Raw genomic sequence first — 27,330 nt, 5'->3', positions numbered from 1 at the left:
AAACACAGTAGGCTTCTGGTTTAAAGTCCTTGCCTACACAATAGCTCTATGAACTGCTTAGAAATTGCAACAGCCAAGAGCTGCATGCAGATCCATATTTGGGACATATTGACAAATAGAATTATTGATATTAAAAGATAAATATGGAAAAGGAGTTACTTTGAATATCTGTTACCTCACAGTTAAATGTTTATGATTTGATTAAATCCCTTAGGGCATTATTAAAGTCACACATGAACTATTCAATCTGTCATTTCATACAATAAATATTATATGAGAATAATTCCTAGTAATGAATGAAAAAAAAAATAAGTCTTTGTTTTTCCTCAAGAAGGCAATGTGTGCCTTGCTCTGTCTGTTAAGTTCTTTGGCAATATGCAGAACTGGATTATTCAACAGGAAGATTATATGTTTAGTGCATGAATAAAACAATGTTCAAATTTTTTTATTAAATATATATTTAGTATGTCAAAAAATTTATTAGAGTAGTTATCAAGTGGAAAACAAAATATTATTGGATCCTACCAAAAGATTTGTGATCTAGTCATATTACTCAGAATCTTACCTAAATGGTTAAAGATGTGGATTAATTTAAACCGTAGTTCTGCTACTATCTAGTCATAAAGTGATAGTCAATTACTCTTTCTTACTCTCAGTTTCCTCATTACAAAATGAAAATAATAAAATATTCCCAAAGACTGAGGACAAAGTGACATAAAACTTTAGCTATCATTATTTTTTGTTTGTTTGTTTGTTTTGAAATTTTATTTTTTTTCAATTTTTATTCATGCATTATAGTTGTATATAATGGGATGAGACTTGTTACACATTTGCATATGCACACAATATGACGATATAATTTGGCCAATATCATTCCCCAGTATTTTTCCTTTCCCTTACCTCTTCCCACCCTTCCCCTGGTCCCTTTCCTCCGCTTTATTGGTCTCCCTTTGATTTTCATGAGATCCCCCAATCTTTCTTTTCCTTTTCCTCTTAAGCCTCCAAAGATGAGAGAAAACATGACTCCTGACTTTCTGAGTTTGGTTTATTTCATTTAACACAATGTTCTCAAGTTCTATAAAAAAAAATGTGACAACTCTTGTGAAGGATTACATATGAGTAAAAATTGGTTTCACAGAAAATTTCCAGATAGTTGGAACAGTATACTTTGAGATTGAGGTATGAATATATGCATGTATGGGCTAAAAAGACTGATTCATAGTGGGGTTAGGAGAGGGAGCATGGGAAGATTAGATGAACTCTAGATAGGGTAAAGGGGAAGGAAGGGAAGGGAGGGGGCTAGGGGTGTAAAAACAATGGTGGAATTGATGGACATCATTACCCTAAGTACATGTTTGAAGACACGAATGGTGTGAATATAATTTGTATACAATCAGAGATATGAAAAATTGTGCTCTATATGTGTAATATGAATTGTAATGCATTCTGCTGTCATATATAACAGATTAGAATAAAAAAAATTTTAAAAAGGATAAGCCATAGCAAAACCATAGAGAAGACCAAATTTAGGGGCAGTATGGAATGCTGGTCAAGAGCTGGTGTCTGACTGTGGAGACAGACATATAGGTTTAGATTTAAACTTCAGTTCTTCTACTTGCTGACTATGTGACCTTGGTAAAGTCTCCTAACATCTTATGATGTAATTACTTCACTCATAAATAAAAGAATAATAGTACAACATCATCTTCTTTGAGTTGTAATGAGAGTAAGATTAAATCATGCATGTAAAGCTTTGAACATATTGCCTGTCATACAGTATGTTGTCAGTAAATGACAGTATTCTGTTATTCTATAAAAGAAAGAGAAATGGGCTGGGGTTGCGGCTCAGTGGTAGAGCACTAGTCTAGCATGTGCAAGGAAGGCCCTGGGTTCGACCCTTAGCACCACATAAAAAAAAATAAGTAAAATAAAGGTATTGTATCCAACTAAAAAATATAAATATGAGAGAGAGAGAGAGAGAGAGAGAGAGAGAGAGAGAGAGAGAGAGAAGCAAACCAAGAACTTTTGTTTGCCTGAGGGCTATTCACAAAGCCTTGAGGGATGGGAAGTAGGAAAGGGAGTAAATGGTTCCAGGCCCTGTATTTGGCTGCTCCATGTGACACATGTAATTTTTTTTTTTTTTTTTTGGTACCAGGGATTGAACTCTGGGTTGCTTAACCACTGAGTCACGTCCCCAGCCCTATTTTGTATTTTATTTAGAGACAGGGTCTCATTGAGTTGCTTAGCACCTTGCTTTTGCTGAGGCTGGCTTTGAACTTGCAATCCTCCTGCCTCAGCCTCCTGAGCTATTGGGATTACAGGCATGTGCCACTCTGCCTGGCTTCTAATTTGTCTTTAATATCCTCTGACTGTTTGATAACCTTTACCCATCTTTGATGTTTTCTTTAATTATCATTATTAATGAGTGTTAAATCTCATGAGTGGTACACGATGAAAATAAAACAGTTATATCCCAATCAAAGGTGTTCACCCGAACTAAGTTCTAATGGAATTCATATACCAACCTGCCCATCCTGAAGCATATCTTAGTGTTGAACAATCAAATTAAAATTTCCAATCTTAAAAAAACTCTAATTTTACACATGTGGAGATACACTGTAATTATTTCATACTCCGTTAATCTTCATTCCCAAAGAAATCATACTTTCCAATAATTTATTTAAACATATTAAATAAAATTTTCTGAATTAAAATTTTAAAATATTTTATTACACATTAGAAAACTACATTTTTATACCTCTGCATTGCCTTCCTGATATAAATTTTAAAAACATATGCATATTTAAAGAAAATATAAAACAAACCCATTTTCCAAATGTTTCCAGTCTCCTTATAATTCCTACCAAGGTAATAACCATTTTATTACCTTAAAAAGATACAATAGTTAGCAGAGGCATCCACAAATGAAATGAAATATCACTAACTTAGGTAGCTCAGGCTGCATAACAAATTGCCAGGGGTTGATTGGCTTAAACAATGGGAGTTAAGTCTCACAGTTCTGGAGGATGGGTCAAGTTCTGCCAGAGAGCTTTTTTTGTGGTTTACAGAATGCCACTTTCTTACTACATCCTATCATGAAAGAATGAGAGCAAGAGTGAGAAGCAGGGACAAAAAGACAATGTCTTCTTCTGTCTCTTCTTATGAGGGCACTAATGCTATCATCTAGGCCTCACCCTCATGGTCTCCTCTAGGCCTAATTATGTCCCAAAGAGAAAGGTGGTTAGGGCTTCAACGTATGAATTTGTGTAGGAGAGAGGCAGTTCAGTTCATAGCTGAACAAAGATGATCACTGGCTAGGGGAGGTGAGATAAACTAGTCTAAACTTTCTCACACACAACACTTTCCATCTTGCCATCCTGACACCCATTCCTTCTTGAAGACTCTCAAGTTGCATAGCTATCTGGGCTTTCAGAGAAGTCCTGCTTATAAAAAGTGTGTGTCTGGAAATAGGCAGTACTGCCTATTTCCCAGTAAACTAAAAATCAATTAAAACCATAAGTATAAAATTTAAAAACAAATTTAAGGGTTATAGAGTAGAAGGTAATTCATAACTTATAAGGTCATTTCATCCACATTACATTTTGAATAAAATCTTGAGGAAAAAAGAAGATCAATAAGAAAGTAAATACATTAACAAATTATCAGAGACACATACATATACAAAAGAGATACACAAGTATGTAAATTGTAATTATACATCACCAGTCTTATTATATGTATAGAAAAATTTAATATCAAAATATATACCATTATATGTAAAAAGAGACATTCCATGACCTGGCTCACTTTATTATTTCTATCACATTAAAATGTTTTGTTCCAGCAAAGAATGTCATGTTGCTTGCTTTATGCCCTACATATGACTAAATTTTTTGCATGAAATACTTGATTCTCATTTCTCTGAAATGTAGTTATTAAAAATTAAACAGGTTACTTAGGGAAAACTTATTATTATTAAATATTTTATCCAAAAATCAATAAAATAAATACATTATGCAAATAGCTTCAAGATTTAGAAGTGGAATCATGTGAAAAGGAAAGCAAAATAACTTGTTAAAGAAAGAAAAGAAAACAAAAATAGTAGAATTAATACATTCAAGAGTTGATCACTTGAATGAAAAAATCACTGGTGGTCTTATTTTTTGAAAAGAAATAAAAGTGGAATAAATAAGCAAAAATGAATGACAAATAATAACTGAAAAAAATACAGTGTCCATTTAAAAGAATTGTAATCAAGCTTTTTGCTAAATACTGTGCAAATAAATTTGAAAATCCACACAAAATGAGTAATTTCCTAATAAAATATAATTTATTAAAACTGACCTCAGAAAACAGAAAATCTAAACACTAAACTACATAAAAGAAATGGAGATTTTTTTTTCTATAGGAGAAAGAAAGCAGTAATTCTAGATAGTTCTCATGAAAATTTTTTAATAAAATAAATCTTTAAAGATCAGATTTAATGCTTCTAAAATATGTTCCAGGATATGAGCTAAGATAATGTTTTGTTCCAACAAAAATAATACACACACAGCCAGATACAGTGGTATGCACTGTAATTCCAGTGACTAGGGAGATAGAGGCAGGAAGATCACAAGTTTGAAACCAGTCTTGACAAGGTAGTGAGATCCTGTCTCAAAATAAAATAAATAAATTAATTTAAAAAGCTGAGAATATTGCTAAGTGGTAAAGTGACAGTGGGTTCAATATCCATTACCTCAAATAAAATTACAAAGCCAATGCAGAATTATACACACACACAACCCACATATCCAAGTTTTCAAGTCAGGACATAGAGATTCTTATCAAGGCAAAAGTCTTAAATAAAATATGAGTGCACACAATTCAGGGATAAATGCAGGGAATCATATTCACCACGCTCAAGTGAGATTTATCTAAAGATTTTATAAATTTGTATTAGATAACCCATCAATAAACATTTACAATAATATAAATAGATCTCAGAAAATGGTATTTTATTCCCTTTATGGATGCTGAACAGCCATTTGTTAATTTAATAATGATATTCAATTAAATAAAACTAGATATCAAATTTTTTTACAGGATATACAATTTCTAGCTTAGCCCAAAATTCAATCACATGCTTAATTGAGCAACATTAGAAGCCTTATCAATAAAATCAGAAACAAGACAAAAAAAAAAAAAAAAAAACACCATCATCAGAATTATTTGAAATTATACTGGAAGATACTAGTAAAAAAATTAAACAAGAGAAACAATGTGTGTGTGTGTGTGTGTGTGTGTGTGTGAGAGAGAGAGAGAGAGAGAGAGAGAATATGAAAGGAAAAAGTAAAATTAGTACTATTTGAAGACAACCTAAAAATACAATTATATTTATAAGACATCTAAGAGAATCAACTTTTTTTGTTTGTTTGTTTTGGCATGTAGAACGGACTGAAATCAAACACACTGAGGAGAAAAATTAGTTTGAGGAGAGATGTAGTTACAAAAGTTATAAAATACTGTAACTGCATGACATATATAATGTTGCTAAGCTCCCAACTTTCTATGGGCAGGAACCAGGCAGACAAAGGGCTCAGCCACCCATGAGGGAAATTCTCCCATGCTTTCTTTATGTTCCTATGGAGGATAATGGAAATAGAATATTCTTCTAGAGAGTACAGTCAAGATCCATGAGTTATAACCAAGAACAGAATAAGGAATTTTCTTATTCTCTGGGTAATAGGATGGGTAATATTACCCAGATTGATTTCAGAATTTCTAAAGACCTCTGCCTGCTTTACGGTGTCCATTCTTCTCCTTTTTAAATGGCAGTGACTATTACTGCATGGAAACAATTGAAAATGGTATGGATATTTGCATGTACACATATATAGATGCACAGGAAACTAGTAAGAGTGATTACTGGTTTAGACTTGTGGAAATTTGGGAGGAAATAGGCTTTTCTGTGTATTTTTTAATATTTAGAACTTTTAGAACCATGGGAAGGTAGTCCATGTTATTTCATAAGGCTTAATGAATTGCTAGAAAAAGGTTAAGAGAAAGTGATTTAATATGATGGTTTCCATGTTTCTTGTTTCATGAATTTAGTGCAATATGGAGAGACAGAATATATATTTTCAGTATAGCCACAGTAAAAAAAAAAAAGCATGTTTTAGATTTGTTGAGTACCAATTATATCTGAAGGCATCCACTAGTTTTTGAGTGCAATTTGCTTGGTAGTATTCAGATTTTACCAAAAAGAAAAAAAAATCCATATCCTGGGAAACCCCACTGTTGAATACAAAACATTTCAGTTTTCAGCAATTGATACAAACAAATGGCACAAAACACATGGCAGCCCCCAAAAATTGAGGTTTAGAGAAACACTCTAGTTTCTAATTATCTAAAAAATATATTTTTAGTTGTAGAGGGACATAATTCCTTTATTTTATTTATTTATTTTTATATGGTGCTCAAACTCAGTAACTCCACACAGGCTAGGCAAGTGCTCTACCACTGAGCTATAACCACAGCCCTGTAGTTCCCAATTCTAACAAACATAAATATCCACCACTGCTAAGAAGTAAAATCCTAAATCATCAAATGATTTTGTTGACAAGATATTTTGATATTAACCCATCAGGGTGATACCAGGAACTAGTGAAATATGAAATTGGTAAGAACAAAGATACACATGGAGGTGGATTATATGTTTGACTCTATTCAGTATTACCATTATATTAAAAAAGGATGGCCTACAGCTGTAGGCAATTCAGAGAAGTATTATTGGAAAAGAATTCAAAAAATAAAAATATCCTACTTAATCATGAGACAGAAAGAAAATATCATTTTGCATGAAATATTAGGACATTTACATTCTTTTTATAATCTCATATTTACCTTTAAAATCATAATAATATAGTTTATAAAATGTAAAAATTCAACAAAAATTAATAATAGTTAAATAAATTGAGATATAATGAGATAGAAAAAACTATTGTTAAAGTGTCATTATATTTTTTCAATATATTATTTCTTTAATTATTACCCCTGTTAATTTCTTCCTCCCTTAACTAAAACCAGTGTAATTTGTTTAAATAGAAACAATTACATAACAAAAAAAGCAAATAATATGAAGTAGCACATAATTTCAAGTAAATATCCATTTTTCATATTTAATGATAAAGTTAAAAATGCACATGTACATAATTATTTATGAAATATTGTTTTATGTTATGATATGTTGGCTTTTTTGGCCTGTCATGGTATGGATTTCAGAAAAGACTAATAACCCTAGCCTTTGGACCTGAAGTTTGAAATTGATCTGAGTTGGAAATAAATAATTAGGAGTTAAAACCTCATCTCACTTTTGTACTACTTTTTACATGCTTACATTATATAATAGCATACTACATTAAAATCATTTATGTAAAATCAGCACTGAAGTTAAATATTTTAAAAGAAAATCTGCAGCATATTTATATGTGTTCCTCTATTATCTGATTTCACATATAGCACTAGATTCACTGAAAATATTTGTATGAGATATCTTTGAAAAATTTTAGAGTAATTTTAGAGTATGAAAGAGTAAAAGAATCAAGAAAATGATTCTTTTTTATTAAAAAGTGAACATTCAGGTTGAAAAAAATTAGTTTTAGAAATCATTCTCTTTGGAAGAAACACAGAAAAAGAGGTTCCAAGAGCAAGAAGGCACTTTATGCCAAAAAGTCTGGAGGCTGTGACAGGAGAATCACAATCTCAAAGCCAGACGCAGCCAAACATCGAGTTCCTAAGCAACTTAATGAGGCCCTGTATCAAAATTAAAAAAAAAAAAAAAATGGACTGGAGATGTGGCTCAGTGGTTAAGTAGCCCTGAGTACCAAAAAAAAAAAAAAAGTCAATTCACTTCATACACAGGAAGATATGAAGTTCATATTCATAGAGTGTAAGAGGTTATATGTCATATTTTCAAAGAAATGTTACTGTTTTATTCCATTTGTATGAGAAAATGAAAGACATTGGTTTAAAGACAATTTTGAGAATCAAGTACTTAATTAATTGCTGCCAAACCGATTAATATGGTCAAAAGTTGATATCATTGAAATTTATATCAAGAACTATATGTGAGGAGCTTCAAAAAGCTTGTGAAATTAGGCAGCTACCAATTTATATATATAAAATCAAAAGTTAATGATTTCGGTTCTTCCCCTTTAAAATATCATTTAGATTCTAATAGTTGATTTTTATTCACTATATAGATGTCCTTTTTACCTTTAGAAGGGAACTATTACAAGTTTGTCTTCTGAAAGGCACACATTCTTTATATATATATATATATATATATATATATATATATATATATATAAATTTAATATAATTTAGGATTTAAGAGTAAGTTTATAGTAATACAAAATTAATATTACACCAGAAATAATATAATAAAATGCAAATATTTAATTATATAAATAATTATTACAGAAGTATAAGACACTGATTTTAAACAAATAGTATGAGTCTTCCTAACAAAGCTAATCTCATGATGAGTAAATAACTAGAAAACCATATTTTATATGAATTTATACTGGAGTAAGTACAGTTAAGGACAGAAAATGAAAAGTACCGCAAGGCTTTTATGATTAGTTTTCTCCCTATTTAACCCTTGCATGAGAATTAAAATATCAGAAAGATTCTCTCTTTAAATCCATTGGGTCAGAAATGTACAGATCCTGAGGGTTTTATAATGGTGTATGGTACCAGGATTTATTTCCCCATTGAATTGTTCCCATTAGATCATTTAACTATCCTTTTTTAAAATTAACTTTGCACCCTCATCAAAGACTGTTTCTTAAGTAAAATAAAATAGCACATAGAAAATTCTGGGACAAATGGCATTTACTAAACAGTTAAGGGAGAAACTTCTTAAGAAAAATAATAATAAAAATTGTGAAAATTGCATCTATCCTGGTTTAAAGACTTCCAGAAGGTGGTGTCAAATCTCAGGCAGCATAAAGTGCCTCTAACTAGCCTCAGCATAGAGCCAATCAATAATATGTGATCCCTAATTACTTTTGTAGTGTGTCACTGTTTAACACAATCAAATCTAATTGACCAGAAAATTTTGGTTAGATTGTACTAAGCTATGGCTAAATTTTTACTGCTATTATTCTGGTTTCTTTGTGAACATCTCAACTTTACTGCATCATTAAACTCTAAATTAGATTTTGATAATAAGAATATTTTATAAAATTTTTCAAACAACTGCAATATTCAAACAGGAGCTACTGTATTCTTAAATCCATTGTCATTTCTTTTTAAAAGAATTTAATTCATACCCATTTTTTCTAGGTTATTAAAACAATGGCAATGTGATTTTAATTAAACACTTCATTTGAAAGCCATGACAGGAAATGTCAAATGCTAAAGGTGAACATATATTAAGTGGATATCAGAACATCTTTCATACAATGGAAGGAATTCAAATATAAAGGTTTGTAGTTTCAGAACCAATGACAAAGATTACAGACAAGAAAAGTGACAATTAACTACCTTAATTTAGATGTTTGCACTAGTTCATTTTCCTGTTGGAAATCAATGAGCTTAACAATGAATTAGACATTCCTGCCACTAATTATGTATGCATAAGATAAGAAACAAATAATTAGGTTTTATAAATGTCTACTTTGTGTGACCAAAGCATTGAATATAAACATGTGTGAATTTATTCCTTAAAGACAATAAACAAAATGCTTAGTTATTCTTGTAATTTATTTTTTATAAATTTCTTCTATAAAACAAGATCATAGGATATAGGGGTCATTACTAGAAAATCTCCTCATATAGCTGTACCTTAACTGCAAACATTTTAACTTCTGTTTATTTTGATTTTCTAGAATATGTGAAGTCTTTAGAGGATATAACAACAAGTTAAAGACAAAAGAGGCAATACTTTTTTACTAACATAAAATATTGTGGATCAGTCAAAGAGCAGATGTAATAATTATAATCAGTTTGAGCATCTAAATTCTTCAGCTCTAACTTGGCTGTGAAGAAATGATCAGTAAGTACTCAAAATTATAATAACATAGTTTGACTGTAACATCTATTGCCAAACCCTTCCAAAATGTTATTTTTGGTGTAGCTCAGTAGGAGAATACTTGCCCAGCGTGCACAAGCCCTGAGTTCAATCCCTAGCCAATACCACCCCCGCCACTATTCAAAAGAAAAAAAAAAAAAAAAAGAAAGAGGGAAGGAAAGAAAGAAATTATGAGGTTAGGGTTGCAGCTCAGTGATAGAGTGTTCATATAGCATGCACAGGGCCTTGGGTTTGATTTCCATCACCGCAAAAATCTAACATAATTTGGTGGTTATAGTACTAATGGTTTCTACTAACACATGGAAAAAACACCTAAGAGACACAGCATCAAGCACTATGCCCATTCTCAAAACAGATCATAACTGAAGTAACCTTGATTTTGTCTATAAATGTATACATTCATGACATATGAGTAATGAAGATAAGAAGAAAGATATTGGAAGGGCCCTAGTAATAGTACAAAGATCCCAGTACCTTTTAATTATTCCTTTATCATTGGGAAAACACATTTGACTTCCAACAGTCCTGGATTCCATTTTCTTGTACACATATATTCAGATTTAAATTGAGCCAAAGAAAATAGACAAGAACTCAAGAATATATTGACTTGGCTACTTCCCATCTTCCACTAGGCCTGGTGCCTAATTGCCATTAGCTACTGATAAAATGCATTTATAATCCCAGTTAAGGTACAGATTTAAAAGGCAGTAATATTAAACCTAGAATATTATGCTAGGAAATAAACATTTAAACTACTAATTTTGTATCTTCTATCTGAAATAAGATTTCAATGCCAATATTTAAAAATAAACTAGAACTTTCAGGCACTTCTTAAAGAATCACAAAACTAGTCTCAAACAAGTGCTATGACTCTCTTTCATTAGGGATCCATATAATTTTTTAGTGAAAATACCAACTATGAGAGAACTGGTAATTTTCGGGCTAGGGTTTATTCTTAGTTACTATAGTAGATCGGAAGTTCACATTCCCGGTCAATAAAAGAAAAAGGGCTTCAGAAGAAATATTACACTGATGAATCATGTAGTGTGGATTGTCAGGGTTAAAAAAAATCACTTTTTCATGCCTGTCTGTCTCACGTGGCTCAGGAGACAGGAGGATCTCCAGTTCAAAGCCACCCTTAGCAATTTAGTGATGCACTAAGCAACTCAGTGAGACCCTGTCTCTAAATTAAATACAAAAGGTGGGGGGTTGGGGGGCGTGAGGGTGTGGTGCAGTTGTCGAGTGCCCCTGATTTAAATGCCTGGTACCTCTTTTAAAAAAGTAAAAATCACCTTTTCCCCATTTCTACTATAAAATTCAGAGAAATTCAAACAATATATATATTGTTTGAATATATATATATATATATATATATATATATATATATATATATATATATATATATATATATATATTTGTATTTTACTCATTTGTAATGACTAAAAATGGAACATAGATAGGATCCAACAAATGTTAGGCAATAAGTGCTTTACATAATAAAACAATTTTAGGGCTGGGGATGTGGCTCAAGCGGTAGCGCGCTCATCTGGCATGTACGCTGTGCTGGGTTCGATCCTCAGCACCACATACAAATAAAAATGTGTCTGCCGAAAAATCTAAAAAATAAATATTAAATTCTTTCTCTCTTTCTCTCTCTCTCTCTTAAAAATTAGCCTTATATATGGTTGGAAATGAGTGTTCTTACATAATTTTACATAATAACATAATTTTTTAGCCTTATATATGGTTGGAAATGACCTTATAATTTATTCAATCCAATGTCCAAACACACCCATCTCCTCCTCCACTTCTTCCTACTTTTTTTCCAATTAATTACTTAGTTGACTTTAAAATACTTGAACTTGAATGGCTTTATAAGGGGCACAGCCTCTTTCCCCCCAGATAGTTCATAAATGTGTACTATCTTCCTCACCCTTCAGGGCACAGATCTTATCACCTTTCCCTGATCAAATCTTAAATCAGGGTGTAAGGGAATTCTAAGATTAAATAATTCATCCAAGCCCCTAAAGTACGCTGGTGGTCATGCTGGGTCCTTTCTTGGTTCTATGCTGTCTTTACAGCCTTTGCATTATGCACACCACGTCAAATTTCATACAAAGTAAACTTGAACAAGCATCTGAACATTGATGATAGCTAGTGCTCTACAGGTAAGTGATTGTGATCCCACAGTAGCATCTTCCCCTACCTCCAACTCCAAGAATAGTTTTAAACTTTTTCAGCATGTCTTCAAACTCCAGTAGATATATGGAAGTCTAAGACTGTGTGTGGCCATATAGAAAGAAATGTTACAAAAGGCCAACAAATATCTCTATACTTGAGAAAAAAAGTAATAACTGATATGTGGTCACACTGTATTGTGGCATAGATCACATTGTTTATTTTTGGGCAGGGGTGTGTATGGAGGATTGAACTCTGGGGCACTTGGCCACTGAGCCATATCCCCAGCCCTATTTTGTATTTAATATAAAGAAAGGGTCTCACTGACTAGCTTAGTGCCTTGCCATTGCTGAGGCTAGCTTTGAACTCTCTATCCTCCTGTTTCAGCCTCCTAAGCCATTGGGATTATAGGCATAAGCCACCACACCCAGCATAGATTCATTGTTAAGTTTTAGAAAAATCATTGGTAACGTCAACAAACAACAACAAAAAGAGAGCCTAATTAAATAAGTTGTAATGACATTTATAATTAAATAAAAAGAATTGATGCACACAAAGGCAAAGAGATTATACCAATTTTAAAAGCCACACAGAAATTGATATACTTACCTATTATTGTAGAAAATGGGTTTATCCATAAAAGATGAATAGAAATTAAAATACATAAAATTTGCCAGAAAATAGTGCTTGCATTCTTCTTTTAAAATTAGCAGATCTAGGAACACCACAGAAATGGGCCAAGTTACCTTATTAAAAGTTGATTCAAGAATAAAAGTCTTACATTCTAATTAATTAGGTCTTACTTCAATTAAATGATCCTACAGCAACCAGGTCTTTACAGGGTATAGGAGATGGATAATTTGAACCCAGGGCTCTTCATCCAGGTGCCTAACAGTGAAAGTTCATTTCCTGTTAATAAATTAAAAAATGGAAGTAATCAATTTAATTGGGAGCTGTATCAGATAATTTATCAGTTGGTTCCTGAATTTTTTATTGCTGATTCTTTTTAATGTTACTTTGTAAGTTCATTTTATGGTAAGTACATGTAAATTCTGTACCATTTGTGGGGAGTCAAGAAAGTATAGACTTTTTTAAGCAAAGTATTTTATCTCAAGGACAAATGTATACACAGAACACTTTTCTCACTTTCACCTTTTACATGTGTTTACATTTGCACCTTCATTCAGCAAACATAAATGGCCCATTTACTTTGTACCATGTGCTACTAAGTATAAAAGGTAAAGCAGAAAACACTCAATTGGACACAGACTGATTCATTATACCTTTGCAGATTAAAAGTTAACAAAAGGCAGGGATGTATATTAGATTATATCTAGGACTAGGTGGCTGTTCATTTGAAAACAAGTGTGATCTTGAGTAATTTCCATAACCCTACAACTACCAATTTCCTAACATGAAAATAGGTAACACTAGGACTATTGTGAAAATTAGAAACATGGTCTTATAATGTGCCTATAACATGCTCAATAAATGACTAATAGCAAAATAACATCTTAAGACATTAAATTTATTCATTTTATTTTACACTTTTTAATGCCAAGAAAGTTATTCTCCATTTCATACTAATGGTCTGTGATATCAAGCAATAAATGTTATTAATTACAAAGAATCTCATTTTTTCTTCTTTTATATTTATTTATCTATTTTATTTGACACATAAAAATTATATGATTTGGGGGTATCAGGTGATGTTTTGATACATGTATACAATGTGCAATGTTTATAATGGGCTAAAAGTATCTATCTCCTCCATAATTATCATTCCTTCATAGTGAAACAATAAAGATAATTTCTTCTAGCTCTTTGAAAAATATAGTACATCATGTATAATCACCTTAATATGCAACAGAACATCAGAAATTATTTCTGTTATTTAATCTGTTTCTTCTAAGTATAGTCTGTCTGTACCTTGGTTATTTCACTTAACATAATGTCCTCCATTTCCATTTATGTTTTCACAAATGATAGGATCTCATTTTTTTTGAATAGTATTCCACTGTGTAAATGAATTACATTTTCTTTACTTATCAGTTGATGGCTGTTTCTGTCTCTTTGCTTTTGTGAATAGCACTGCAGGAAACATGAAAATGCAGATATCTCTAAAGCATTAATTTCATTTCGTTTGGGTATATACCCAGGAATGAGATTGCTGAGTCATATGTAGTTATAATTTTATTTTTTGAGGACCCTACCTACTGTTTTCCATAATGGATGTACTAATTTGCATTTCCACCAACAGTGTTCAATAGTTTCTTTTTCTCTGTGCCCTTGCCAGAACTCATCTTTTGTCTTTGTGATAGCAACCCTTCTAACTGGAGTGAGATGACTTCTCGTTGTTGTTTAGATTTACTTTTCCCTGATGATTCATGTTAAGCATTTTTTAAATGACCTGTTGGATACTTTCATGTCTTCTTTTGAGTAATGTCTATCTACATCTAATGCCCATTTAAGATTGGATTTTTGCTATTGAGTTTTTGAGGTTTCCTATATATCCTAGATATCAATCCTCCATCAGATGTAGTTTGCAAATATTTTCTTCCATTTTATAGGTTGTCTTCATTCTATTAATTGGATCCTTTGTTTTTCCTCTTTATTATTTTTTTATATTTTTATCTTAGCTTTGAGCCACTTGAAAGCTATAAAATGTTCTCTGTTATTTATAATAATAATAAAAAAGAAACTGGTATTATTTTCTTCTATAACAGTCAACTTGCAATATCATACAGGATGTGGATAGGAAAACATATCTTTACATTTTGTTAGGTTAGCTGACTTTCTCTGCTCTCCTAGCTTTTTATTCCTCATTTTTAAATCTTATGTCTTCCTTAAGCATTACATAATAGAATATAATAATGTGTCATAAAGTCCTCCAGCACCAAAAGCATTAAATAATATTTCTGAATTTTTATTTAAAATTCTTTCTGCTTTTAGAGAGGAAAAAATTTAAAGCAGGTCCTGTATGTTCACTAATTTGTAAGTGCATCTAATTGTTTTATCAAAAATTTCAGAGCCTGTTGATAAGATTAACCTAATTGGCTAACAGAAGAGCTATAAGCTTCCTCGATTTATATATTCAAATGTGATAAACTCAATATTTGTGTTCTCTGCAAATTCACATGTTGAAACCCTAACCTTCAAATATAATGCTATTTGGAGTAATTACCTTTGGGGGAAGTAATCAGGTAGGTGAAATCATTTGGGTGGGCTCCTTATGGTGGAATTAGTGACCCTTAAAGAATACATCAGAGAGCTTGCACTATCTCTTTCTGTCTATTCCATGTAAGGACATAGCAAAAAGACAGCCATCTCCAAGAGTCATCAGCAACCAAATTGGCTGGCACCTTAATCTTGTTCTCCCCCTACCTCCAGAACTGTGAGATATAAATTTCCGTTGGTTAAACCATCCTCTGTGAAATTCTGTTAGAGTGCCCAAGTAGACTAATATTTTAAGCAAACTCTATAGTTCAAGAATTAGTGATATTACATTATCAGTAACATACAGGTACAAACACACATGTACACCACACACAAACATACATAATTAAAGACATTATTTAAGAATATCTCAATTGTTTGGATGTAAATGGGATACAGAATGGGGAGAATTGAAGGACACTACTCAATTCTCAACTTTTATTGAAGTGTCTCAATGTTCTAATCATGGGCAAGATGTGCATCAAATCCATTATCATTTTAGTATAAATGTGAGCTTCTGCCCTCCTTCAACATTAAAGAAGCCAAAACAAAAAGATTTAGATATGTGCACCAAGGCACCTAAGTATTCAGGCTATGAATCTCAAGAGATGCTAAGCCACTTGGGACTTTCCTCCTTAACCTTTCCCTTGGCATCCAATTGAATCAAAATGGCATGCTGCCATCTGCATCTCTGCATTTGATTAAGAATCAAACTATGTAAATTGGGTTAGGTAGCTAAACAGATATATATCTCCTTGTCTAAGACAGTACCTTTTGACTGATCCTTGCTTCTTACAACGCCAAATTAAAAATTCTATTTGCTTAATAATATGAATTCTAGTTTCTTGTGTTGAAATAAAATATTTGAGATATGATTTTTCTTATGTTCTTATGAAAACCTGAATGAGTGAGTTCCTTGTGAACTTGCAAGCATTAAAGACAGTCAGAATACTGAAACTGGAAGTTCAGTAATTATTTCACTCAAATATCATACCAACATCTACCATTTGTTCCCACTAAAAATTTTATTTTATACTCAACTTCATCCAGATCCTACATTTAATGTTTAACAATAAAAGTCTCTGAAAATTTCTAGCTACTGATAATCTCTTTATCTTTTTAAATCCTTTTTTTCTTTGTTTTCGTTTTTTGGGGGGTTGGTACTAGGGATTGAACTCAGGCACTCAACCACTGAGTCACATCCCCAGCCCTTCTTTGTATTTTATTTAGAGACAGAGTCTCACTGAATTGCTTAGCACCTTGACGTTATTGAGGCTGGCTTTGAACTTGCGATCCTCCTGTCTCAGCCTCCTGAGCTGCTAGGATTACAGGCATGTGCCATCACGCCCAGCTGATAATTTCTTATCTATATAAATTATTTTAATGACATATCATTGTATTAAGGAGACAAAATGCTACAACTATTTAAAATTGTCTTTAATTCTGATATGTCTTGATACAAACATATCCATATGCTAACTTTGGATTTTTTGAGCACAGTGTATTAGAAAGAAGAGCCCAACCCCAACACATGCTACCTGTAATGTATAAAGTTCCTATGGAATTAATATAATATTAAAAAATAAAATTTTCATGGTTACCATTTTATTAGTTTCTACGAGATGATTGCCTATTTTTCCTAAAACTATTTTCTTCAAGCCACTCTACAACTGATCAAAAATTAATAAAAATTTCCTATCTTCAATATGTAAATATCATTTTCAACTAAAATGCACCAACTAAAAAGCCAGCATTAATCTAAATGTATTAACTCAAAATATTTGTAGATGGAGTTGAACACTTTGATATCTCCACCTTTGAGGCTCTTGAAGGCAAGGACTGTTGTCTTGATGAGCTTTGTCCCCAGGACCCATCACTTTGCCAATACCTAGAATACACACAACAAATGCCAGTAAGTGGCATTTGGTACTAAACATTCCTACGTATTTCTATGCACTTCTACAATCCTCTCTATATCAAGGATATCCTCACTATCCTTTGGAAAAATGCACTGTGTACTCTCTGTGTGCCTTTTCTTTTGCTGCTCTGCCTTTCTAGGACATTTATTTTGTTGTCTTGCCTACTTTATCCAAAATTGACCTATCTCATGTAATCTACTCCAGAACTGACATTTAGTTTCATTCTAATTGTTTCAACACTATAATACACAACAATCTGATCTCTTAAAGAGGAATGGAAAAATCTTATTTATGTTATATATCCCCACAAATCATAGTTCAATGTTGGGCATTTGGCTGTTGCTTATGATATACAATATAGACAGGTTAAGAGCTAAGAAAGACACATGCTCTTGTTGATGAATTAGATCAGACATTGATAAACTTTGGCCCCCTGTGCCAAATTCTGTCTGCTGCATGTTTTGTAAATAAGTTTTTATTGGGCACAGCCACACCCATTCATTTATATATTGTCTATGGCTGCTTTCCTACTATAATAACTCAACTATAATTGAGCAGTTGCAACAGACATCGTCTAGCCCACTAGCTTAAAATATTTACTATGGGTCCATTACAGATTAACTTTCCCAACCAGCAGTTTGGATCAGTGGTTTTCAACTGTGGGCACCAGACAAGATCTTATCAGTGGAGTTACAGCCTTAACCCATTATGTCCTCATGTCCCATTTGTGGACTACCTATAAAAAGTTAACACATACAGGAATTTCGTTGCCTGATTTAAGTTTTGATAGGTGTCCCATACAGGGATACCAGGACATAATATGTTAAGCTGTGTGACTACACAATATTTTAATCCAGTGATTCTGCAAGAGAAGTCTCTTGGCTAGCATCAGCCTCACTTGGGAACTTGATAGAAATGAAAAATCTCAGATGCTATCCTAGATTTTAGATCAGAATCTCTGCTGTTGGAGCCCAATAATCTGTGTTTATATCAGCACTTTGGGTGATTCTAATGCACATTACATTATGAGAACCACATTAGATTAGAAAAAGAGAGAAACATTTGTATATTCCTGACCAAAATTATTTGGCTTGGCTATAGAAGATTGACTTCTTTAAATATTGTGATTGATTAGAAGAGTCTAATTATCTTTTACCAGTGTTGAAATATGACACCTTGTATTTAGTATGAAATAAAACTGAGGAGCAGGATTATTTTGATGCGGGAATTACTGCAGCACTTTTAGTGAATACTAATACAGCCACCAGCTGTATATCCAAGAAAAAAACAATATACCAAATGCCAAAGTGTAAAACTTATTCAAAAATAGATTGAAATATCAAAGCAATATAGCAGATAAGTTGCAATTTTATAGGACTGCCTGTCAAGACAAACCTTTGCACAATGGTTCTCAGCAGGCACATGGGAGAAGTGGCACTGCCGCTCAGTATGGGATTCTGCTAATCAAGGATCTGTTCCAACATGCATACCCCAGCTCAGTCACAAATGTGGCCAGATCACACTTTCTATGGTAGCGTATGGGTAGAAATATAGAATAATCACCTACAAGCCTTGTGAGAGTTAGGAATTAACTGTAAAATTAATGTTACATTGAAATGGTATAATATATAAAATTCTCACAAAACAACATATGTTTTAACTTTACAATAAATCCTCCTCCTTCATTGTTTCTCTCTAGAACATGAACTAGCTCTAAGAGCTATGGGTATGATCTAAAAGGGTTGTTATATACCAAAAATAATGCCAAGAAATCAATGAGACAAGCACAACAAAGTTATTTCTTCTTGAAACACTCTTGTTTCCATGAATCATTTGTATAATTATTATTTGTGTGTGTGTGTGTGTGTGTGTGTGTGGTGCTGGGAACTGAATCCAGGGAATCCTACACATGGCAGGCAAGTACTCTACTACAGAGCTATAGCCCCAGCCCTCAATGTATTATATTTTAATGGTGTGACCTTGGCAGCTATATAAGGAAATAAATAATAAAATTATTTAACCTATTGAAGAGTCTCCATGTAAAGGTTAAAGGAAACATGCATCAATCAGTAAGAATAAACTATTGACTGACAGCCTTTAGAAAGTTCACATCATTTCCTAGCCATAAAAAATCATTATGTTTTCCCCCAATAATATAACCATCATTTTTCTTTTGAAAAGTGACACATAGATTTCATATGTCTAAAATCCATATAAACATTTTATTCAATAGTCATTTAAGTGTTCTTTTATTTTGACAAATATCTGTGGAAAATAGGAAAAGTGTTCAGACCTGCCATGTAATAGAATAATTGGGAAATAGGAGCCAGGATTTTGTACCTATGAATTCAGTAAGTGATTGATGATGATTAGAACTCTAGTTCAAAGACTTAAAATTCACATATTTAAATCACATATTAATGAATATATAGTTTAGCACACTTAGGCAGAGCACAGACCAAATTCAAAAAGGAAGAATACACAATTATCCCTTTGCCTAGCAACTAACAGTCCATGTAAAGATAGAAACTATGCTTTGCTCAGTAGTTCATAGTGGGGAGACACAATACCTATCTAGGAAGGACAGTGGGTCACAAATGCCAAGAAACAAGGAGGCAGCAGAGGCTGAGTAAGGTACGGAAAGCAGTTAAGAGTAATGCTCTGGAATTTTAAGGAGTGGAAAATTAAGCTTAATGTTAGAAACCTTTCATAGCAAGTTCATCAGCCTCTACAATCAACCTCTAGCAGAAGCCTCTTCAATTGAGTCATTTAAAAGTAGACAAGAGCCTGTCTTTGCCAAAATACTACAGAGAATTAGTCAATACTAGTGGGATAAAATAAATGATCTATTTTTCCTTTTGCTTGTCTTTAGCATATGTAGGGCTATGATTTCATACACATTAAAAGCTAGTGAGAAGATGAAATGTCCCTGGAGGGTATTCTCCTACTATTATTACAGCCCATCAATTTATATATTTTTTCAAAACAATTGGCAAATGATGAGATAAAAAATAATTGAGATGGGAAAACTAATTTTGACTAGTATATTCAAAATGCTAAGTTCAAAGAAAAGTATATTAATAGATCCTATGGACATTTGTGTTATGGTTTAGATATGAGACGTCCCCCAATTGTTCATGTGTGAGACTATGCAAGAGTGTTCAGAGGTGAAATGATTGGGTTATGAGATCTTTAACCTAATCAATGCATTAATCCATTGATATGGATTAACTGGGTGGTAACTATAGGCAGGTAGTTTGTGGCTAAAGGAAGTAGGTCATTGGGGGCATGACTTTGGAAGGTATTATTGTGTCCCTGGTGAGCTGAGCTCTCTCTGGTTTCTGATTGTCATGTCCTGAACTACTTTCCTCTGTCACATCTTTCCCCCATGATGTTCTGCCTCATCTGGGACTCAGAACTATGTACAGAGACGGTTGACCACGGACTAAACCTCTGAAACTGTGAAACAAAATAAACTTTTCCTCTTCTATGCTTTTCTTGTCAGGTTTTTTGGTTATAAAAGTGGAAAGTTGACTAAAACCATTTGTAAAATTCACATAACTATGCCTATATTTCATAATCTAAAAATGACCTTGAACAGCATCTAATGGAGTTGGTAGTCAAGAAATACTAAATGAAGGAAAAAGTGAACACCTCTCCTCTGGAGATTGCCTCTGCTAGGGTTTATATTCCTCAGATGTAGGCTTGTTGTATTTAGTTACTTAGGCCTGACCCACTCTCCCTGGGCTCAAAGCCTAGCTTTGCTGTTTATTTTGTGACCTTAAACAAGTGACTTAGCCTCACCAAGCCTCAGCTGTTGCATCTGAAAAGTGGGGAAAGATGGCAATGGTATCTGCCCCTTAGAGGTTGTTTGGGTACGATGAGTTAATACTAGTAAAGCTAGTTAGAACATGTTTGGTTAACTACAACATGTTAGGTAGTAATCACTCAATGATGGTAAGTTATTAAGTTATCACTTTTATTAATTGCAGTTGATGTATACAGTTACCAACAGGGTAGGAGATTTTAGGAAGTTAGTCTAGAAAATATCAGAGATGCCAAATGGATTGACACAGGTTCCTAGCATATGACCTTATTTAATAATATTCTGATAAAAAAGAGTTATTTCATTCATAAGGTTGACTATAGAAAAATGATTATTCACATGGAAGTTAAAAGAAGCCTTGTTCCTTCTGCACAGAATATTTTCATAAGTAACTAATGGTTACCTAAGACTTAGTCCTCTAGGCTTTGTGTTGTATGCCAAATTCTTAGTCCACCAGGGCAGCCTGATAAGTTACCAGTAAAACACTAGACTATTTTGCACTTCTATATTTTATATTTATAATGACAGTAGCCCTGCCAGCTGTCCATAAATGTAAGCTCAAATCTGTGGCTTTAGGGATAATTGCTTCTTGGACAAATAACTCAAAAAGATGATAGATGAAAGTTGTATATATATAAACTCTCTGTGTATTAATCCCACCTACACCATGAGTTCTGAGACCTTGGGCAAGTAAATTACTCTTAGGCATATTTTCTTCTATGTAAAATTATGTTATATACCATCTCATTAGATTATATGGAGGATTGAAACTCATGAAAAAATGCTCTCAAGTACAACAGATAGAGACTATCTATCTAGGTTTGAATCTTGGCCCTGGTACTTACTAGAAGTATGGACAAGGGCATCTTGACTAATCTCTCCGTATTTTAATATATGCATAAAAAAGTTAGTGATTGCTAACTTTACTAGCATTACTGAATATAATATTGTTCTAATCAATATGGCTTACAATTTTCTTTTATTTCCTGATTTATACAGAGTTGGAAACAGTGTTTGAAACAAAAAGAAATATTTATTTAATAAATGAATCACATATCCACTTTGAAAAAAAAATAATTTGTCCTGAATTGCAGATCAGAGATAGGCCAATATGAAGATAAAAGGGCTTTATTAGCAGCCTTTCACAATTGTCTAGCCATGAAGTAATGAGGAAATGAAATAAAGGAGTAACAGTGGAAATGTGTGAACACCGATGGTAAGAGTATAAATGGAAGTCTGTTTAGATCATTGGGATGAGCCACTGAGACCACTAAAGCTGGAAGAGCAGTAAGAAAAGAAGACCCTAATTAGCCGGGCACAGTGGTGCACACCTATAATCCCAGTGGCTTGGGAGGCTGAAGCAGGAGGATCCTGAGTTCAAAGCCAGCCTCAGCAAAAGCAAGGTACTAAGCAACTCAGTGAGATCCTGTCTCTTTTTAAAGTACAAAATAGGGCTAGGGATGTGACTCAGTGGTCGAGTGCCCTGAGTTCAATCCCAGGTTAAAAAAAAAAAAACCCTAAGTAAAATACTGAAGAGGATTATTTGTTGGTGAAGGATAAAGAATCATGAGACAAAAGTATCACAGAAGCTCAGAGAAGACAGATTGAGTAGACACAAAGAATAGTATCAAGGGCTAGAGTGAGGCCAAGTATTGTGAGCAGGGCTGGAATTAGGGGTGAGATGAATGACCCACTCACCTTGGGTAAACAAAATAAAGAAGGTTCAGGAGGAAAAAAAAAACTAACAGAAGTAATATTTAAATATATAATTTTCAAGTGAGAATTAAGGGGTTGGGGATGCAGCTTAGTGGTACACCAGCACTTGCCTAGCATGCCCAAAGCCCTGGGTTCAATCCCTAGCACAGGGGGCAGAGGGGCATGGCAAAATTAGAATTAATAAAAAAGAATCCGCAATGAACAAAAATATAAAAATGAAAGGCAGGCTGATGTTTATGATCCTGCAGCATGACAGCCTGCACTTCCTGGGTCTGAGCAGCCTTTGCTTTCCCACTGGGTAGGTTTATGGGGTTGACAATGTGTGCCAATAGATTGGGACTTTAGACATGGTTTTGTGGAGAGAATGTTTATTCACCTTTTCCTCTCAGTTCAAAATATGGGAGTGTATTTTAAAAAGTAGAGACACACCTTTTCCTCTTATCTCAGTTTCTGATATGGGTTGGCACAACCCCGAGACTTGGAAAGCTTCCTTTGGGTTTAGCAATTAGAAAGGCATTGGTGACAGTGAGAGTAGTTTTGATGTGGTAGTGAAAAAAGAGACTACAGTTGCTTAAAAAGAATGTAGGTTGAAGGCAAAGGGATAAAAAAGGTGATGTTTGAGAAAAGAAGGCTGATAATCCATGAAGCAATAAAGTGTTCTTTTATTCAAATTTGTCCCAAATCTGACTGGAGGTAGTAAAAATATAATATAAAAACAAAGGGGAAAACATTGGTTATTCCCACTGTACACCTTTAGACAGACTGCTATCTTCATTGTGGCAATGTGGCATATTTATAGTCTATCTAATTAACCAGTATCACCATGGTTTGTTTATTTATTTATTTTATTTGTTTATTTATTCATTCATTCTAATCAGTTATACATGACAGCAGAATTCTCTTTGATTCATTGTACACAAATGGGGCACAATTTTTCACTTTCTGATTGTACACAAAGTAGGGTCACACCCTTCGTGCGATCGTACCCAGGGTAATGACATCCATCTTGTTCCACCATCTTTCCTATTCCCATGCCTCTTCCCCTTACCTACCTCCTTTTGGCCAATCCAAAGTCCTACACTCATCCCATACCCCCTCATTATGGATTACCATCTACATATCAGAGAAAACATTTGGCCTTAGGTTTTGGGGGATTGGTTTACTTCGCTTAGCATGATATTCTCTAACTTCATCCATTTACCTATAAATGCCATAGTTTTATTCTCTTTTATTGATGAGTAATATTCTATTGTATATATATACCACAGTTTCTTTATCCATTCATCTACTGAAGGGCATCTAGGTTGGTTTCACAGTTTGGCTATTATGAATATAGCTGCTTAAACATTGTTGTGGCTGCATCACTATAATATGCTGTTCACATTTCTGAAATGTTTTTGACAATGTGTTTGTTGACACAGCTTTCTTATAAATGTATCTCAGGAATCATCTGTATAGAAAACTACACATATACATGCATGCATATAAATGACAAAGGGGAAACTTTCCTATTTAGGGAAACATTTTAGATAGGCATGAACTTTACATAAAATACACACATGAATTAATGAGTAAAAAGATGGTTATCTAGTAGCCATCTAATCAAGTCAAATTTGTCTTTAGAATGTCACAGATGACCTCAGGCTGAGGACCTTTTCACTTGATTTACGAAATTAATGTTCTCTGCTCTTTGAATTTAAAAGTTAGTAAATCATATTTTAAAAAATTAAGACATAAACTAATGATTTATCTATATTTGCCTTACATGCACATGTGCCAAGGATTCTATTAGTAACATTTGTAAGAATAGAACTGTTAGTAAAGGCCTTTGTCAACAAATGAAATTTTATACTTCTATTCTACCATGTTCATCACTCTTTAATCAAAATCTATAAGGGCTAAGATCAGAAAATTTTTGAAAAGGTCCATTCTTGGGAAAAAAAGAGAATGAAACACTACAGGAGATACTGGAAATATACCAGATACCACATGAAATGTTAGGATTCTTCAGACCAAGCCAAACCACCATGCCCCCAAGGGCAAGGAACACAAACATGAATGAAGGACAATGGTATTCCTGAAATGTCAGAGGATTTGGAGTTTTTAAGAGAACATAATTGGAGTAGATATTGTTACAGGGTTAAAATTGGGAGGGAGCACTAGATCCATGAAGATGGAGAAGAGTGTGAGGAAACACTTCACTGTGGGTTTCTTGTGCACCTCCAGTCTTACCAGTCTTACTGAGACCTCAGTCTCAGCTGGGCCTTCCTTGAGGCCATTTTTTGACCATTATTTGTAAAACTAGAGCTCTCAGAAGGAGGTACCTCATAATGTAAATAAGTCAGGGGGCCCTGAAATGCACCTGGTCTCCCTCTGGTTAAAGAGCAATCTTGTGTACAATGGGCTGTAAACCCCTAATCTTGGGTTCCTTCTCCTATGGTAAGCCTCCAGATCCTCCAGCTCCTGTACCACATGAACTTGTAACATTTTGGGACTGGAAGAATCTTGCGACCACTCTGATTTCTACTTTTCACACGAGTAACTCCAAGAGTCTTGTGCCTTCACTTAGCATTCAAGGAACAGTGATAGCTTAGACATTTGTGTCAGTGAGAGTTCTGCGATGTCAAGCTCTCCTCCGTACCACCAAACTTTTTTAAACCAGTCACAAGCTCATTTTCTGAGGGAAGGGAAACACCAGTAATGAGACACATCTTACTTTTAGGTCAGTTTCTTTTCAAAGTTATGGAATTCAGGACTCTTGTCCAATTATGGATCTGTCTCAGTGCTTCACAATCTTCATCTCACTGGTTATAAACACTAAATTTTCATGATTTGAGAAAAGAAGGCTGATAATCCATGAAGCAATACAACTTCTAAAGTGTTCTTCTATTCAAATTTGTCCCAAATCTGTCTGGAGGTAAGTAAAAATATAATATAAAAACAAAGGGGAAAACATTGGTTATTCCCACTGTACACCTTTAGATAGACTGCTATCTTCACTGTGGCAATGTGGCATACTTATTATCCAATTAACCATACAGTATCACCATGGCTTGTTTGTTTATTTATTTATTCATTCTAATCAGTTATTTATCAGGCTATTTATTAAGATAGATTTTAAACATTCTCTTTCATTTGTTTATATAATGATTAAATTGTGTTTAGTAAATTATGCTAATTGTAGAAATATTTAATATCATATTCCAAATATAAAAATGTGTATTTTTTTCATATCTTAAAAATCATTTGACAGCCATGTGTGGTGGCACACATGTGTAATCCCAGCAGTTTGGGAGGCTGAGCCAAGAGGATTACGAGTTCAAAGCCAATCTCAGTAAAAGCAAGGTACTAAGCAACTCAGTGAGACCCTGTCTCTAAATAAAATACAAAATAGGGCTGAGGATGTGACTCAGTGGTCAAATGCCCCTGAGTTGAATCCCTGGTAACAAAACAAACAATAACAAAAAATTTTTAATTTTTAACAATTTGACAGACTGTTTCTCATAGCTCTTTTCTTATTAACTATAATAGCTATATTTTATTAAATTTATTTTTTATTTGTTCTAATTAATATATATGATAGCAGAATGCATTTGATTCATTGTACACAAATGAAGCAAAACTTTTCATTTTTCTGATTGTACATGATGTAGAGTCACACCACATGTACCTAGGTAATGATATTCATCTCATTCATTTTATTCCACCATCATTCCTCTCCCCAGACTCCTCCCCTTCTCTCTCTACCCTTTGTTCAATCAAAGTTCCTCCATTCTCCTCACACCCCCCCACCCAGTATGGATCAGCATCCACTTATCAATAGCTATATTTTTAAACTTAGGTCTAAAGTTATAAACTCTTTCACATACATATTACTATATCCGTAATTATTAGTATAACATGCTATTTTACAAGACACATCTTCTTTAAGTATTAAAAACAATATTAAGAAATTGAAAAAAAAAATTGCTTGAAAATAATATATTCTGTCTGGTTAAATATTTAATAATCATTTAAATTCAACAACAGTCTGCTTAAGTTGAAAATATTGAAATTAGTCATGTAAAAAATCGTTTTAAAGTCAAGCACTGGAAACACACATTTTGTGCACTTCATTTCACTTTATAGTCTCTAAGAACTATTACAATTTTTAATAAACTTGTACCTGGGATTTGAAGCCAAATACTTACACTCAAAAGGCGAGAATTTATTAACCAAAAGGCACCCAAAGTGGTACTAAAATATATTCCCTATAGGTAAATTTTAAATGGATTGTAAAAATGGCATTTTATTAATCTAGTCACAATTAAAGAACAACAGCTGTCCCATCTGCACCCCTGATGCCCATTTTTGTAATGATGATGATGATTTTTTTTTCATTGAAACACTGCTGATAA

At 33.3% G+C, this 27,330-nt stretch overlaps 1 protein-coding gene across 3 annotated transcripts in view; it reads right to left on the bottom strand.

The window, feature by feature from the left end:
- Naaladl2 (N-acetylated alpha-linked acidic dipeptidase like 2) overlaps positions 1-27,330 on the bottom strand; it is a 1,254,678-nt gene that overhangs the window by 952,750 nt on the left and 274,598 nt on the right. The window contains exon 3 of one of the 3 annotated variants that reach the window (XM_058586183.1): positions 13,060-13,165. The exons of the other annotated variants lie outside the window; for them this stretch is intronic. The gene's annotated coding sequence lies outside the window, so the exon portion shown is untranslated. The remainder of the gene's footprint in view (positions 1-13,059; positions 13,166-27,330) is intronic. 3 annotated transcript variants of the gene reach the window in all.

Source organism: Marmota monax, unplaced genomic scaffold, assembly GCF_021218885.2.
Source record: "Marmota monax isolate L192 unplaced genomic scaffold, Marmota_monax_Labrador192_F-V1.1 WCK01_AAM20220418_F8-fsc00074, whole genome shotgun sequence".
In the NCBI taxonomy this organism is placed as follows: domain Eukaryota; kingdom Metazoa; phylum Chordata; class Mammalia; order Rodentia; family Sciuridae; genus Marmota; species Marmota monax.
Note: the sequence above shows the minus strand (reverse complement) of the source record. Positions and strands in the feature narration are given on the sequence as shown.